General features: G+C 39.7%; 1 protein-coding gene across 1 annotated transcript in view; it reads left to right on the top strand.

The window, feature by feature from the left end:
* The first annotated feature begins 3,093 nt into the window (after positions 1 to 3,093).
* The window catches only part of zgc:194930 (uncharacterized protein LOC557813 homolog), a 54,921-nt gene continuing 39,905 nt past the window's right edge, over positions 3,094 to 18,109 (top strand). The window contains exon 1 of the mRNA XM_061709947.1: positions 3,094 to 3,321. The gene's annotated coding sequence lies outside the window, so the exon portion shown is untranslated. The remainder of the gene's footprint in view (positions 3,322 to 18,109) is intronic.

Genomic DNA, 18,109 nt, shown 5'->3' with positions numbered 1-18,109 from the left:
CCATTACTATGGAACCAACTTCCAATCTGGGTTAAGGAGGCTGACACCACCTCCACCTTTAAAACTAAACTTAAAACCTTTCTGTTTAGTAAAGCCTATAGTTAGTGTTTAGTAAACCTCTAGCTGGTTTTGGTAAATCTCTAGGTAGTGTAAACTCTAGTGTGTTAGAGTCAGTAGTCATAGTTGCAGCTATAGAACAAGACTATAATAGTTAGTCTCAAATATAGCTTCGCGGTAGATATGCTGCTATAGGCTTATGCTGCAGGGGGGCACCGACATGATCCGCTGGGCGGTGCCTCGCACCCTTCATCTCCTCTCCTTTTCCCTGCCTCTCTTCTCCATTACCATTTTTATTTATTATAAATATCTCATAGCTATCATTTTTGTCCATCGTTCCTGTAGTTTCTTGTGCCGGCCCCCCTTTTTTCTCTTTTGTGCATGTTTGCAGGCTGGAGCCTCGGGAGCTGCGTTCTGGCCTGTGTCCCCCCCCCCCATCCCCGGTGATCCCGTTGCTGCTTCCACCTGCCTACGTGGATGTCTGCCGTTGCTGCTTCCGCCTGCCTGCACCCCCCCCCCCCCCCCCCCCCCCTCTGGTCATCCCGCTGCTGCTTCCACCTGCCTGCTGTGTGCTGCTGACGTCCCTGACTCCCCCAGTCTGGCCTTCGGCAGGAGGGTCCCCCCTTATGATCCTGGTCCTGCTCAAGGTTTCTTCCCTCCTAAAGGGGAGTTTTTCCTTGCCACTGTTTGGCTTAAGGTTTTTCTCCCACTATGGGAGTTTTTACCTGCCATTGTTTATATAATAATTGCTCGGGGGTTTATGTTTATGTTTATGTTTATGTTCATGTTCTGGATCTCTGGAAAGCGTCTAGAGACAACATCTGTTGTATTAGACGCTATATAAATAAAATTGAATTGAATTGAATTGAATTGAATGAGCTGATGTGAAGGTAGGGAACAGCACATTAATAAAATAGCAATGTGTAGGCTGTTAGATTTAAGGTTAAAGGGGACCTATTCTGAAAAACAGGTTCTTGCTTTAACACATATAAAGTGGTCTCCCCTCAGCCTGCCAACTCAGAGAAGGAGGAAAGCAACCAAATTCTGCAGTGTCTGTACAGCCGCCTGGATGATCCGTCCAGTGTGATGTGGAACTACGAGCCAATAAGATTCTGCTCCCGTCGTTACGTAACGAAAATGCGATTTACATAGTTTTACATAGATTTACATAGTTTGGCCTCCGATACGTGAAACCACGGCCACAACTAACTCCGCCGGCCGGAGCTTCCGACATTTTTTCGTAGCGGTGTATCGCGTCATTCCGGCAGCCAATCAGCACAGAGCCTCATTATCATAGCCCCGCCCACTCAGAATCCTGCATAGATAATGAGGTTAGAGAATGGGATGATAAAGACATGGCTCAGAGGCTGAATTTCTAATTTATTTAGCAAAAACAATCAAAAGCTTGTTTTTAAGACATTCAAGGCCTGTTTAAAATAGGTATTAGATGCCATAATAGGTCCCCTTTAAGTTGTTAAGGCACTCACTGAAACGTAATTCTTTTCTTAAATTATTATTATTATTATTATATTCACGTATTTTTATTATATCATTGGTTACTGCTGTACCTCTTTGCTCCTCTTCCAGCAAATATATAGAGAAAATAACAAAATATGACATATATGGTCCAGTTAGTCATTTGATTTGGTTCCCCCTCATTGACCGGTGCCGCTGGCCGCTCGCCCGGTTCAGGATACGGATAATCCGGCCTAGGTTAGGACCAGAGGTGTCTTGTAACGAAGTACAAATACTCCGTTACCTTACTTAAAGGAGCTGTATGTAAGAGCAATAATAAAACAAATCATAAAATGACCCCGATATGTCAACAGACATTTAAAAATCATGTTCATTTCAAATACTTATGTCACTGACAACAGCACTCAAGCCAGGATATTCCAGTTTAAAAAGAGGAGTTGCAGCCCTCAACTGATGTTTATGTTGTCATTTTTTGTTTTGGCCTGAAGCTCCACCCTCCACCTATCTCCCAATCACCAAGTCAGTATTGTTTCTGAAGCTCCACCCTCCACCTATCTCCCAATCACCAAGTCAGTATTGTTTCGGCATCCGGGTTGCCAGCTCGGCTCTAATTATCACAGCCATGGCAGCCTACGTTCCTGCTGCATTCTGCAGCCTACCTGGCAACCTCTGGTCGGGGGAGATGGGGGAGGGTACACGCCGCTCAACAATATTTGGAAAGTGACTGCAGTACCAGTTTTGGACATTTCTTACAGACGGCTCCTTTAAGTAGAAATTTTGGTTATCTATACTTCACTTTAAAAACAGCCTCGTTACTCTATTTCATTTCGGCCTTTAAATAAAAACTATCCAGTTAAATTGCTCCATCCGGATAGAGTGAATTTGGTTGTGGTTGTTTCAGATGTTCTTGTCCAGTTTTGTTCTTACATCCGTTCCCTCAGATTCCTGCAACTAAACTTGGATGTACATTCCAATAAAGGTTAGGATAAATGATAACATGCCTCTGAAGTTTGACTTTTTGCACCATTACAATACTTATAGGCAACTAGTCATCATATCTCCTGCTCTCTGAAACACATGTTAATGCTCAATAGTACACATACGGTATATGGTTCTTTAATATATTTGCATTATACTAAGATCCATTCATTTTCAATGGCTTTTGTCCTTAATGGCTTTTTCCCCCTTACATTACTTTTACTTTTATACTTTTACTTGAGTAAACAACTTGAGTTGATACTTCAACTTCTACAGGAGTATTTTTAAACTCTAGTATCTATACTTCTACCTGAGTAATGAATGTGAATACTTTTGACACCTCTGCCAGATATGAAGAAAGAAAATCGTTGCCCCATTTGCTTTTATTGTGAAGGGTGCAAGCGGAAGTGCGGTGTCGTCACCGAGGTCCAGCAGCTTCTCAAGCCTGAATTTATGGTTCCGCGTTAAATCGACGGCGTAGTCTACGGAGTAGTCTATGCGTCGCCGCGTAACCCTACGCGGTAGGTGTCGTGCGTTGCTGTAACGTGGAACCATAAATCCTCGTTTAAACTCCCATCAGAGCTCCAGCAGCAGACATGGACCTGTGGAGCAGCGAGCAGCTGCAACTTCACACACACAACCCTCGGAGTTCAAACCCCTGACAACATCTGAGAAAAACCTCCTTTTCCCACACTTGCATTTCTACTTTTTTTTTGCTCAGTAAAAGGCCCGGAAGAGAGATAAGTTAGATGGCGCCCGTGTGTTTTTGATACCTGGGGCAAAGTGCCACACCTTCGCTTACCACGACAGGTAGGCTGGAAAAGTATTCATATTACTATTTTATTTATTAATTTATTCTCCAGAGTTTATCTCCGTTGTGGGTCTTACAGGACGACGCTGATGTGAAGTGTGCTTTACAGAGGAAAGTGTTGTTATTAAGCCTTTGTAAAGCGCGTTGTGTCAGCCATATGGCGAGTGGAACTGCAGAAAACAACGTGAAAAAAGCAACGAAACAACGTCAAAACTGTCACAAGTTACTTTATAGTAAACAAACAGCACTTTTTAAACTTCATATTTTGATTTAAGACCTTCTTTCTGGAAATACACCTGTTGCACACCTGTTTTTTTATTGCAATGGCAATAAAAAACATACTAAAACGTTGAAAACAGATAAGAAAGTAAAGGCTCAAAGAACCATTCATAGAAAAATACTTAATCCACTTCAAGTTAGTGCAGTAAATCTTTTCAAAAAAATTTGGAGAATTTAAAACTAGTTGAGAAGCTTCCTTACCCTCACATCACAGACCTCTGTAGTTATTTGTTATATTAAGAAAAGTGGGGGGAAAAAACAGAAATCAAAGGTTCTCATTAGGGACATCATAAAACTCCATAAGATTTCAGAGAAGAAACGTTTTTGCAACAATATTGCCACAACACGACAATAAAACCAAAAAAAATTATCACAAAACACGCTATTTTTGAAGAAAGATCAGTATTCTTCCCTGTTATTACACTAGCATCTAAAGGTTGGGTAGAAATGTGGAGAAGATTGTGATTTATTGACTCTGTCAGCTGCAAAGTTGTACAGTTTAAGTATAGGGAGTCTTAAATAATGCCTCTAAACTAAAGTACACCTGAAACAAGGGCAGTATGTTCCCTGGTTTCCCTCCGAACAAAAGAGTCAGGCTTGAAAATTTCCATAATAGGCAGAGCCCGGTGCTCGTGCAGGTGAGGTTAATGAGTGAATGGAGGGTGTAGTTGGGATGGAGGTGGAGGAGGAGGAGTGGCTACTGTCACAGCTCATGTACACGGCCTTGGCCTGTATTTACACATGCAACATGTCGCCTCTCTGAACCCTCCACCTGTTGATTCAGGGCCCAAAACTGTCAATATCCTCTGTTTGTCATCATCTGATGTTAATCGCCTTGCATTAATGCTGTCATACGCAGTACTCGAGTTGTAAAAAAAAAAATCAGGGGGGATGGTGGATTTTATCATATGGGGACAGATAATTTGTACTGATTACACATATTATAATAATATTTAATATATTAATTTAATTTAATTATAATTTTTTATTTTTTTTTTTATTTTTAATTTAATTTAATTATAATTTTTTAATATAAAAAAACACCTGCAGAAATACTGCAGGAATGACATAGCAGCAGTTAAATGCAGCCTTCTGTAAGCTTTAAATATCCACTGGGCTTACATCAAATACATCAAAACACAACAATAAAAAACACTTTTCTGAACTTATCAATATGACTCTGTCCTTCACAGGATAAGTAACATGGATCACTGCAAAAACTCAAAATCTTAACAAGAATATTTGTCTTATTTCTAGTTAAAATGTCTCATTTTAGTAAAACAATCTCATTACACTTAAAAGCCACGCATGTGGCTGTTTCTCTGCCTCTATCCGTCTGGAAGATCAGATAAACTTTAACCTGACAGCCCGCTCACATTTAAAGTAACCTAATAATACAAAACATGTTTTGGTTGTGCAAGCTTTAAAGTTGGATCATTTCACATGGTATTTTTTTCTTTTTATTGTTTGAAATGTTTACGATTACAATCATAAACAGAATATTTGTCTTATTTCTAGTTAAAATGTCTAATTTTTAGTAAAAAAAAAATCTCATTACACTTAAAACAAGACTCATCACTGGAAAAAACAACAATTTTCACCTGTTTCAAGTAGATTTTCACTTGAAATAAGTAGAAAAATCTGCCAGTGGGACAAGATTTTTGCTTGTAATAAGATAAATCTTGTCCCACTGGCAGATTTTTCTACTTATTTCAAGTGAAAATTTACTTGAAACAGGTGAAAATTGTCAAATAAGTTATTTTTCTTGTGATGACTCTAAATGTTGAAATAGCAGTAAAACCACATTCATTGATGAAATGACATAAGGGATGGAAAGGGGGGATGGCAGTTTTACAGGGGGGATGATTTGGACCGTTTTTATTTCAGGGGGGGATGATTTGGACCGTTTTTATTTCAGGGGGGGATGATTTGGACCGTTTTTATTTCAGGGGGGGATGATTTGGACCGTTTTTATTTCAGGGGGGGATGCCATCCCCCTCATCCCCCCTCAACTCCAGTACTGGTCATACGTCAACGAGTCTCTTAAAACAGCTTTTTAGCTCCAGGGCAGGTGACATTTACCAAGTCACTGACGCTGATTTATGCACACGGGCTCAGTTGTGGTTTGCTAACCTCCTTCTTTTTTTTTTTTTTGTTTCCTTTCGTGGCCGACTCCTCCCATTAGACAAAACAAGACATTAAAAGTGGATGCAAATCATATTTAGCCCTCGTTTGCTTTGTAATGCTGCTGCCGCTGCAGGACTGCACCTGGAGCGAGATGTAAACACGAGCTCAGTGCTGGTGTTTGCATTGTCTGTGGAAAACAGATGGGACAAGATAGCGTGGTAGAGTTATGGCTCGTAAGAGAAGGGAAACCAGTTCCCATGAAAGAATAACGTCAAAGAAAGGGACTTAAAATGATCTATCTATCTCTAAAGGACAATTAAATGTTTTAATGTTGGACGACTCACACAATTATTATTATTATATAATACACTAACATGCTCTGCAGTGAGGATGCCCCTGGCCTCTTTTGCTTTTCTTTTTATTATTAAAAATAGAGAGCTACATGATTTGATCAAAATTGAAATAACCTCAGCTAGAAATGAGTAAATATACAGGACTGTGTCAGAAAATTAGAATATTGTGATAAAGTTATTTATTTTTCTGTAATGCAATTAAAAAAACAAAAATGTCATACATTCTGGATTCATTACAAATCAACTGAAATATTGCAAGCCTTTTATTATTTTAATATTGCTGATTATGGCTTACAGTTTAAGATTAAGATTCCCAGAATATTCTAATTTTTTGAGATAGGACATTTGAGTTTTCTTAAGCTGTAAGCCATGATCAGCAATATTAAAATAATAAAAGGCTTGCAATATTTCAGTTGATTTGTAATGAATCCAGAATGTAGGACATTTTTGCATTACAGAAAATAAAGGACTTTATCACAATATTCTAATTTTCTGAGACAGTCCTGTACAGGCAAAAGTAATTTGCTTGTCTTATATGATTATAAGATAATTATATATATTTATATTTTCTTCTTTAGCTGAAGGTTAGAGCAATTAAAGTAAAAAAACAAACAAAACAACAGTCTGGGGCCGTTGTGACAAATCGTTGCTTTGGGTAATTAATCAGCAGTACCTCAAAGTGGCAAACAAAACAGACAGCAGGAAAAATAACATCCATTTTTTGCAATCAGTGTGATCACTGTAATTGGTTTCATCCGGGTAGCGCGTCCAGCTTTTCAGATGACAGAGTTTGCATTTGTTTTTGTCATCTTTATGTGATTATGAACGTTTGAGCCGACAAAATAGTCTCTCATGAGTCTTCCGAAAAACATCATTCAAATGTCTCTCAAAACTTTGCTGCCCACTTTATTTTGTTCGACATGATTGTCATCTTAGGCTCCGGTAAACACGTCATGTCATATTTAGGGTTGGCATGAGTACTATTTTATGGAGCTTGAATTAAATATTATTGAAGTGAAAGGGTTACCGTATTTATAAATGAATAATGATGGCTGTACCGTGTCCTGGGTCTGCCCTGAGGCCTCCTCCTGGTTGGACATCTCACCGAAACCCCAAACTACCTCAACTCTGAGTCCGTCCTGGGTAACCCACCTCATCTCACCCAATCTGTATACTTATATAGAGCTATAGGGGGAGAGTCTTTTGTCTCTCATGAACAAGACCCCAAGAGACTTAGGGCCAATCCCAATGTTCACCCTACTTTCTACCACTAGCCCTCACTCACTACCACTAGCCCTAAAAATGAAGCCACAAGCGGTAGGGATTTGTAATCTTCCCGAGGGATTGGGACACCACTTGCTACAGTACGTCACTGCGTGGTTTACGTTCAGGTACGTAGGCGACTGCGTAATTACGTTTGCACATATGTCACACCATATCAGGAAGCCGAGAGCTAAAAGCTGTTTTAATTTCAGCTGTAGCGCTGTTAATATGTCACTTTATTAAGTTTTAATATTTTTTCAGGCATAAAGTAACCGTTAAGATCCCCAACCTGGGCTCAGTTTATCCAAATAACGCCTGTTAAGAAATTTGCTCCGATGTTTTCGGGGGATGAGAAGAGCCGCCGGCTCGGGAGCTGATTTATGGTTCCGCGTTAAATCGACATATAACCTATGCCGTAGGCTCTGCGTTGGTGTAACGCGGAACCATAAATCAGCCTTTATTCTGGCGAGATCTGAAAAGACTCACAACAACGGGCAAGCGAGTGATTATGTACATTCACTGAGTGAATATTATGAAAGTAAAATATATATTTCTCGCTAGAAATGTAATCAAACCGCATTTTTATGCAGAAACTAACTAAAAAAAAAATATTGATTTTATTCACTAAAAAATTAGAAATGTCTGCCATGTTTTTTTGTTTGATTCAGTCTGCAAATGATGACGTAAAGCATTATGGGAAATTTTCTCAGGTCCTCGGTCGCCAAGTCAGCATCTGAAATCCCTCGCTGTGAAGGGCTAGATTCATACACACTAGCCCTCGTTATGTCCACTAGCCCTACATGCAAAGAGGAATTGGGACACCACTACCCTCATGGGAACGCGCAAAATTTAGGGGTAGGGATGAAAAGTAGGGGTAGGGGGGGGATTGGGACTGGCCCTTAAACTTCTTCTCCCGAGGCAGCACCACCTCACTCCCAACCCAGAGAGAGCACACCACCCTTATTTCCAACTGAAAAGCACGGCCTCAGGTTTGGAGATGCTGACTCTCGTTCCTGCTGCTTCACACTCAGCTGTGAACTGTTGCAGAAACTGTGCCAAAAAATGGTCATGAATCTGTAACAAAAAGCCCTGATTGTGTCACGGTGTGGTAGAGCTGGACCCAGATGCAGGAGACCAGGGGGCAGGAGTTCCAAAATAGGTGATTTATTGTTAAAAAAAAAAAAAAAAACGAAAAGTGCTGCAGAGCAGGGTTAACAAAAAGCACAAAAGCCTATCATGAACCTGACAGGACACATGAAGAACCAAACAGTACGGACCAGCAGGGAGCAAGAGAAAGACCAGATATACAGAATGGTTGACGAGACAGAGGTGGAGACGATCAGGGCAGATGGAACCAGGGAAGTCAAGACAGAACTGAAACAAAGACACAGGTTTCAAAATAAAACAGAAACTAAATAACAAAACTGTGACAGATGGAGTCCAACTCCCACCTAGAACAAACGTTTACTACGAGTAGGGCTCCAATGAAAGATCGATGTAGTCGATAATAATCTATTACAAAATTAGTTGCCACAAACGTAATTATCGATTATTAGTTGGTTACGTCACCACACATCTGTTTCATACTGTGGACTGAAAATTGCAGCATTTCTTAAAAGAATAATGGTGTTCATGTTTCTTTTAATAACATCAGTTGACTTTACAACAACAAAAATGCAGAGACAAGGGGCCAAATATCTCAGAAATTGCTCTCCAAAACACGATAAAACTCTTCATAACTTCCACTACTCATGTTTGCTAAGCGTACATTTACCATGATGTCTAGTGTTTCAAAGCTCTCGTTTTCCACTGTTTCAGTTTTGTACTTGCACCAGCCATTTAGAAATAATGGTAGTGAGACTGTGAACATGTTTGTGACACGTTGGTGAATCTTGTTTGTAGTCGTACTTCAGATGTTCTGGGGGACATTAAAGACATGGATATGCACGCAAAGCAATATTTCTCTGTTTTCCCGTGGTGTTTTTATTTTGGGCGTCCCGTCCGTTCAAGGGTCGCAACAGCAGCAACCTTATCCTCTGCATCCTCTTCTCTCACACCTACTAACTTCATGTCCTCTTTCACTTCTGGTAGTTTTTGGAATTTTTTAGATATCTTAAAGGAGACCTATTATGAAAACACGTTTTTTCTTGCTTTAACATATATAAAGTGGTTTCCCCTCAGCCTGACAACTCAGAGAAGGAGGAAAGCAACCAAATTCCGCGTAGCACTGCGTGACATTGGACGCTCTCTGTCCATCTCCCTCCAGCAGCTGCCACTTTGTTTAGGTTTTTGTGGTGAAATGAGGAGGAATCATAGAGATAACTTCTCATTTCAACTAACTAGATCAGCCGTTCCTCATCCGTCACCGTTTCCTACAGCGCTTTCAACCGGCTTTCAACGTGAGCGACAGGAAGAAAATAGAATCAGGGCGTCCGACAAATGTTCAGCTCAAAACGGCGCAGCGCTGCGGCCAGTTAGGACAGTCCAATAGAAAATAAAGCAATGGAATTGATTTTGTCGCTGACGCTCGCTCACATCGCATGCAGGACACGTGTAAAGGCTGATTTATGGTTCCGCGTGACACCAACACACGCACCGTACGGTGCGCGTCGCCGCGTACCCTACGCCGTACCCTACGGTGTAGGCTCTGTGTCGATTTAACGCAGAACCATAATTCAATTCAATTCAATTCAATTTTATTTATATAGCGTCTAATACAACAGAGTTGTCTCTAGACGCTTTCCAGAGACCCATACCCAGAACATGACCCCCGAGCAGTTATTATATATTATATTATATATGTTATTATCCAGGCTTAACTCCGCCGGCCGGAGCTTCCGCCATTTTTCCGTAGCGGTGTATCGTGTCATTCAGGCAGCCAATCAGCACAGTGCTTCATTACCATAGCCCATCATTATGATGGGAAATCGAACGGAGCCCTAAGACCTAAAAATGTAACAACAAACACGTTTTCAACTATTTTTCAAGTAGGGCCCTTCATGAATCTTATATACCCTCAATAACTGAGACAAAAGCGTTAAATCTGACCCCACTGTTAGAGTGGTTGCAGTCTGTTGAATGTTCCCACATGGCTCTACTATTGGTGATTCCCCCCCTCCTGTAGATGAAGTAAATAAATAAATCATAATGCAAAAACCTGAGGTGAAAACTCCTGGTTGAGTTAACGTGGAATGTCTCCAGTAGATATTTATTGGAAATAATCTCGACTTTGAGCCCTTAAGTGGATTAAGAAGTTTAAACCAGAGAAGTTTGCCACATGTTTCTGATATAAATTCACTGTATAAATACAGGACAAGGAGACATTTGAATTTAACCTTCAATAAAGCAGTAATACTATGTTGACAGCTGGTTTGACAGCAGATCAATGATTCCTGTGGTTTTATCAAAATCTTAATTTTTACTTGCCTAGAAGCTTAATAATACGACGGAGTATTGGGGCCAAACTAAGACAAAAAAAAAAGGGAAATTACGAGAATAAAGTCATAATAATATGAGAATAAAGTCGTAAAATTACGAGAATAAAGTCGTAAAATTACGAGAATAAAGTCATAATATTACGAGAATAAAGTCGTGATATTTTGAGAATAAAGTCGTGATATTACGAGAATAAAGTGGTAATATTAAATATATTATGAATATATAAATATATAAATGTAACTTCAGAAGATGCTCAATATTCCTAATTTTAAGACAGGGAGAAGATGTTCTTCCTGTTAGAGTTCTCATAAATTATATTCTTATAATATTACGACTTTATTCTCATAATATTACGACTTTATTCTCGTAATATTACGACTTTATTCTCATAATATTACGACCTTATTCTCGTAATATTACGACTTTATTCTCATAATATTACGACTTTATTCTATTACGACTTTATTCTCGCAACATTATGACTTTATTCTCGTAATTTTATGACTTTATTCTCATTATATTATGACTTTATTCTCGTAATTTCCAATTTTTTTGTCTTAGTTTATAACAACAGACATTTTGTTAAAAACAATACTTCTGATACATCTGCAGGAGATCATTAAAAAATTGATCAATTTAAAATGAAAATATTGCTAAGCTGAATTTAAAGCAGTTTTATTAAAACAGGCATCAAACCTGGATCACAGGTTAACGTGTGGATGTCAGACATGGGGGATATTTCTTTACAAAGCAGGTCTTTGCTTCCAGAAGAGAAACCTAAAGTATGAACGCACGCTTCTTCACCGCCTGCTCGGCACACTTGTTTACTCGCTGAAGTAAAGTTCAGGCCCCCTGGGTGAGGAGGAACCCTGGGAGGAAAACAGCAGCGGCTCTGTTTGCTCGTAAAAGAGAGGAGGGGAGAAGCATTGATAAGTGTGGGCTTCTGGGTGATACGCATGAGACGGGACTTGTTTTCACTCTGACGATGCGTGTTGAGCCGCCTCACGTCATGATACGCAAACACAAATGAGACAGACTCAGTTTCACGATCATCAGAGGTTGTTGTGTTGATTTTTCTCAATACGTGGTTTGTAGGCAGGTGTAAGCCGTGACGTACTGTAGAATCAAATGATTACGTTTTTTTTCGCTGCTGTGTATCGTCCGTTAACAAGGCCCGCCTGCACGGTGGCGCAGCTGGTGGTGCAGCCGTCTCACAGCAACAAGGTCCTGCACTCCTAATCAGCAATATTAAAATAATAAAAGGCTTGCAATATTTCAGTTGATTTGTAATGAATCCAGAATGTATGACATTTTTGTTTTTTATAATTGCATTACAGAAAATAAAGAACTTTATCACAATATTCAAATTTTCTGAGACAGTCCTGTAGGTGTAGTTAAGTAAGTAGATCAAATCCATTGTTGATTGATTGTTATTAATTTAAATTCAATCAAGATATGCTGAAATAGTCCCAAATAAATATACTTTACACGTGTTGTACATAATGGTTTTATATTAACTTGAGGTTAGGTATATTACTTATCATGGTCGTGACATTAATGGAGATAGTGTTGCATAGAGATATGTCTAAGGAGAAAAATACACACAATGATAAAAACGAAATCACATTATGGGCACTTTTTATTATTTCACTTTAGTTTATAATTCATCGTCATTGTGGCATCATATAACACTGTTTTTAGTCATTTTTGTGCACTTTTCAGCTCATTAAATTGTATTTTTCTACATATTTGGGAAGACAAAGGGGCATTACGTCAGGTTTGTTTACATCAGGGGCCGCTGTTATCGGTCCAGCGCAATCACGTGACGCAGCCGCAGGCGCCGCTGGAAAGAGTCCCGCTATTAAAATAACGATTGTGAAAATACTTCCTAGAAATCCGAGTTCAACTTTTTATCCTATGCTTAACATAAATAGGTCTTTTTTTTAAAGTGAAAAGGATATACACACCAGAGGTGGGAGTGAGACGAAAAGGTGGGTGACCTGACGGCCTAAAGGAGGAGACCTGAGCTCAGTGTTGGGCCTCCCGGGGTTGGTAGAGGGAGCAATGCCCAGGACTGACTTAGGTATGAGCACTGGGTGATAAAATAGGGAAAAATCGGGGATAAAAAAATATTTAAAAAAAAAAACAAGGCCCGACTTTATATAAATTTGTTGCCGTGACAACTCATCATGGATGCGCTTATCTCATCACGCCCGCCTCATTCAAATCAGCCACCTCAAGGTCAGATATCGTGTGTCAAAGACTCAAATTGAAAGTGTCGTTATGGAAGCAGCTCCGGCTTCAGCTACAGGGACACGCGTTTAATAGTGTTCACAGGTGTAATGTCAAAAGTTGCGCAGCAACATCAATCAGATGAAACGCTCCAGCTCTTTTATGGAAGCATTATCAGGTGAGGAAGTTTATCGCATCTTCTGTGCATGATAAGCTATGAAAAGCAGCACCAAGGCCGAGCCACTTTTTTGTCACCGACTTTAAAATAGCGTATTGACATTTCAGTTATATTTTTAAAGCCTCAGAGCTGATAAGAGGCTCTCAATGGCCGGCCTTATCAAAATCTGCGACTCTCGTTCTGCAGAGTCACATTAGAGACTCACCTCATGGAAATTCTGTCCATAATTTCTTTTGTTTTGGGTATTGTTTTAAGATAATGTTTATTTTCATTATTACTTTTATGTTAGATAAAAGCCAGTTGTAGCTTGATAGCATGGAGCTGGCTGTAAACAGAGAGGGAAAATCCACACTAACAAAAGAGAACAGAAAGTCTTTAGTGCAGAATGAAAATATGTTACGTCTAGACAAAGTTGTTTTTGTACACTCTCAGGTAAATTAAATTTTTCCTGATGTGACTGTCTGTTTTAAAGCGGCACTACGTAACTTTTCCACCTTAATATCATATTTCATCATCATCATTGTGATGGTACATCAACTTCCAACAGGTTTAATGAACCTCTGTCATGGTCTGAGGGGTCTGTATCGCCTTCACTGGCACTATGTAACTTTGAGGAGCATGGTAGGAACCCTGCCACACTAAAAAACTACACATTTCTACGGCTTTGACTGCTTTACGGCATACGTCACTTCCCCCTCCTTCCTGATTCATAGTCGAGACGAAAATGGGCAGGGCTTGGAGCTCAGAGCTCCGCAGAAGCTGGTAACCCGTTGCTGTGTTGTAGCTGCAGTAGCTCCACACATCAGACGTGGGGAAAAGATCAATAATGGTTTAACTTTTCACCGCTTTCCTGCTCGGAGGCAGAACCACGGAGGCCGGCCAATTATCTGAGATAACAGATTAAAAGAGTAAAAGTCGGCTCGGTTGGATCGCGGCTGTAACGACCAAACATAACGTTCCTCAGTAAACAAACTAACACGCACACAGACGGGCGTCGGATCAAAACACGGGTTTATTAAACCACAAACAAACACTCACAGACCGGTCGGATCATTCAAACGGGTTTTATTCCCCACTTCTCCAGCTAAACGCAGTTGTTGGCCAGCTCTCTGCGGTGCGATTAATTTTGTTGAGGAAAAAATATTAACTATTTGATTTGTAGCTGCAGAGGAAAAAAATAATTTCACGAGGAAAAAAAAATATTGCTCACACCTCGGAGCCTCTTCAAAGCAGTCAAAAAAAAGAAAAGAAAAGTAAGAGTAATACAAAACATGTACTGTATGTTGTACTATTATACTAATTTATTGAAACACATGGCGAGTCAAACATTTACCAAAGCAGCTGCCAAACACTCCTAAACAAGGTAGCCGGAGACGGTGGTTCTGCAGAACTGCGGCAGTAAATCCTTCTAAAGACTGGCGCTCCGACGAGGAGCTCCATTCTTTAGGAGGGATTTCATATGGATCCAGACCGTTAATAATCATTATTTTCTCCATATACCGCTCCCTGGCTTCCTTGTTTAAGGTATCCCGGTAAATTCCAGTTCCTTTCCAGCAGTTTAACTTTTTTTTTTTTTGCGATCCGTCTGTTCACTTGGTGAAACAGAAAAGCGTCCCGTCTTCTCTCAAAACAAATGCAGCGACGGGACAGGAGTTTTCCAGCAGTACGCGCTGGTGCTCATGGGAAACATAGTGTTCTTTCTGGTAAAACACTACCGCTTTTGTCCAAAAGATGCCGCCAAACTCAGAAAAGCTGAAAGTTACGTTGTGCAGCTTTAAGGTGGAATATTGCAAAAAGGCTTCCTTTGATTCCTCTTTTCTTTCTGGACAACTTTTCAGAATATGCAAGTGCGTTTCCCAATTTTTCATCCTTTTTTCATTAATGCTTACAGTTAGCTCAAGTCATTTCAACCCTGGCAGAGGTTTTATGATTCTGCCTTTTTACACCACAGTCGATTTGACGTAAAACAATCAAGACAAGATCCAATGGCAGACTTTCAGCTTAAATTTAAGAGATAAGACAGTAAGAATCTTACGTGTCACTAGGGATGGACGGTATGGACTAAAAAATGTATCACGATAATTTCTGGCATTTATCCCGATAACGATAAAAAAAATACCAATACAAAAACGTCATCAACGGAAATTTATCTTTCTTTCTTTCTTTCTTTCTTTCTTTCTTTCTTTCTTTCTTTCTTTCTTTCTTTCTTTCTTTCTTTCTTTCTTTCTTTCTTTCTTTCTTTCTTTCTTTCTTTCTTTCTTTCTTTCTTTCTTTCTTTCTTTCTTTCTTTCTTTCTTTCTTTCAGGCTCATTTCTTTCTTTCTGTCTTTCAGGCTCATGTCTTTCTTTCTTTCAGGCTCATTTCCTTCCTTCCTTCCTTCCTTCCTTCCTTCCTTCCTTCCTTCCTTCCTTCCTTCCTTCCTTCCTTCCTTCCTTCCTTCCTTCCTTCCTTCCTTCCTTCCTTCCTTCCTTCCTTCCTTCCTTCCTTCCTTCCTTCCTTCCTTCCTTCCTTCCTTCTTTCCTTCCTTCCTTCCTTCACGCACATGTACGTTGTGCGTCGATTTAACGCAGAACCATAAATCCGGCTTTACACAAAAATGTCACCAATGGGAATTTATCGTTTTTGACGGTATATCGTGAACGGTAAAATATCGCCCATTCTTACGTGTCACCTCAGAAAAAACTAAAGTAGATGATTGCAGAACGTTTCCTGGGTGAAGAAATGAAGGCCTGGAATATACTTGCAGTTTATCTAAATGATGGCGTCTGTCTGTGTACACAGGTGCGTTGGAATGGTTTCCTGGTACAGAGGTACGCAGCCTTGTACGTGTGATACCAGCTGGCTCCACTAGGGGGCACAGTTTAGAAAATACAGCCGTAACATATACACCAAGGAAACTGTTGGGAGAGGAAGTGATCATTTTTATTATTGAAAAAATAAAAACTTATAAAAAGTCAAATACAAACTACAGAAAAAAATACCTTTTTTTCTTCATCTAGGGGGAGAAAATATTTATCTCAGAACATGATTTTTAAACAAACAGACGACGGTTTGATGATATATTGATTTGATTCTGTGATTTGACTTTGCGAAAGTTCGTTGGAAAATATGTACGTATGAATATATAGTTTGATTAACAAGAGAAAGAAATTGATTAGAAATTAGCAACTTTTTATGACTGAATTAACTGAATGATGCCGCACTGAGAACAGTGTTAAATTAAAATATTCAAACATGTGACAACAAAGGCATGAAGAAAAAATCCTCCAGAGTGATCTCTCTCTCTGAAAAAAAAGTATAATTTTCAGTGGAATTATCACAACTGGTTTCCATGTCTGGGTGGAACTGGTTGAAATGGTTTTGTTGTGGTCCTGGCAGGGAAACAGTAGTGCATCAGTGATCATTGTCTGTTTCTCTGGTTTTACAGATGTTTGGAAATTGACGACGTGAAACACAAACACTATATTTAAATGCCCAAAGCGAGGTTTGACTCTGTAGACGTTGAATAGACGATAAATCTTGACAATAAACTTGTTGCATGCTCATGGCATGCTGTGAACCAGCACCACTAGGGGTCAACGGTATATTGTAGGTCATTGTGTATTTTTATACCACGTCATGTGTCAAACACGGTGGAGGGAGTGTTATGGTGTATGACTGCTAAATAAACTGCTGTTTATCGATGATGTGACTGCCTACAGAAGTAACATGATTATTTGAGGTGTATAGGCCTATTCTCTCTGCTCACATTCAGCCAAATCCCACCTTTATAAATAGAGGTCTGAAGAACTTCCTCCTCTTTGTCTCCAAACATTCACACCTTGACTGAGTGTTTGAGGGGTTTTCAGGTGTTTGCCATGAGTCTTTTGGTTTTACATCCAATGTAAGTAGTTTCTTTATACTCCTTTAGTTAAAGTGTCTCTGACACGAAGAATGGATAGATTTGACCCTTTCTTGGTTTGTTATTGAGAATCATGTTTTGGTTATTGGAGAGATTTGTGGTCATTTTTCAACATGCTTTAAGAGTGAATTGATTTCATTTGTCAAGATAATTTAATTTGTTCTTTCTTTATTTTAGAAACATGGCAATCATCCTGAAACTTCACTAAACCAACATTCACCTTGTGAATTTCAAATAAGGAAGTGGTTTTTAACATTACTGTCCCCACTGTAATGTTAAAGACCACTTCCTTGGTTCATGCACAGAATTCAAAAAACTGTCCAAAGCTGACATTATGAAATGGATCAAGGAGAAAGACAGATGTCTTAAATGTGGGAGAACACACAAAATGGACAAATGCACATTAAAGCGGCCATGCAACATCTGTAAGGAGGTTCACCTGACTGTTCTCCATGATGTAAGTGCAAACAATTCAGCCACAGTGATGGTGACCATCCTTTCCCTCAGACCTCATCTACATGGATAAACCTAAGCGCTCCTGTAAAGTCATGCTGAAAGTTGTTAACGTGTGTCTCCACAATGGGGAAAAGACCCTTGCAACTCATGCCCGTCCTCGATGATGGTGCAGAGAGATCTATTCTGCTCCCTCAAGCGGTCCAGTATTTGGGTCTCATAACTCAGCCTGAAACCATCTCACTACGCACAGTGAGACAGGACATAGTACAACTGCATGGAGCATCTGTATCCTTTGCAATCTCCCCTATCAACCAGCCAACTGAAAAGCATGTTATCCATGGAGCATTCACTGCTAAGAACCTTGGACTGTCAGAGCACACATACCCTGTGAAGCAGCTACGAGAACAGTATCATCATCTCAGAGACATTCCATTACTGTCTATTGATCATGCATGCCCCCTTGTCCTTATTGGCTCAGACTATGCCCATCTTATTACAGAATGAATGAATGAATGAATGAATGAATGCATGAATGATTTTTATTTTTGTGTCATGTCCGA

The sequence above is a fragment of the Cololabis saira genome, chromosome 20, assembly GCF_033807715.1.
Source record: "Cololabis saira isolate AMF1-May2022 chromosome 20, fColSai1.1, whole genome shotgun sequence".
NCBI classification, from domain to species: domain Eukaryota; kingdom Metazoa; phylum Chordata; class Actinopteri; order Beloniformes; family Belonidae; genus Cololabis; species Cololabis saira.
The sequence above is the reverse complement of the archived record's forward strand: the minus strand, read 5'-3'. Positions and strand labels throughout refer to the sequence as shown.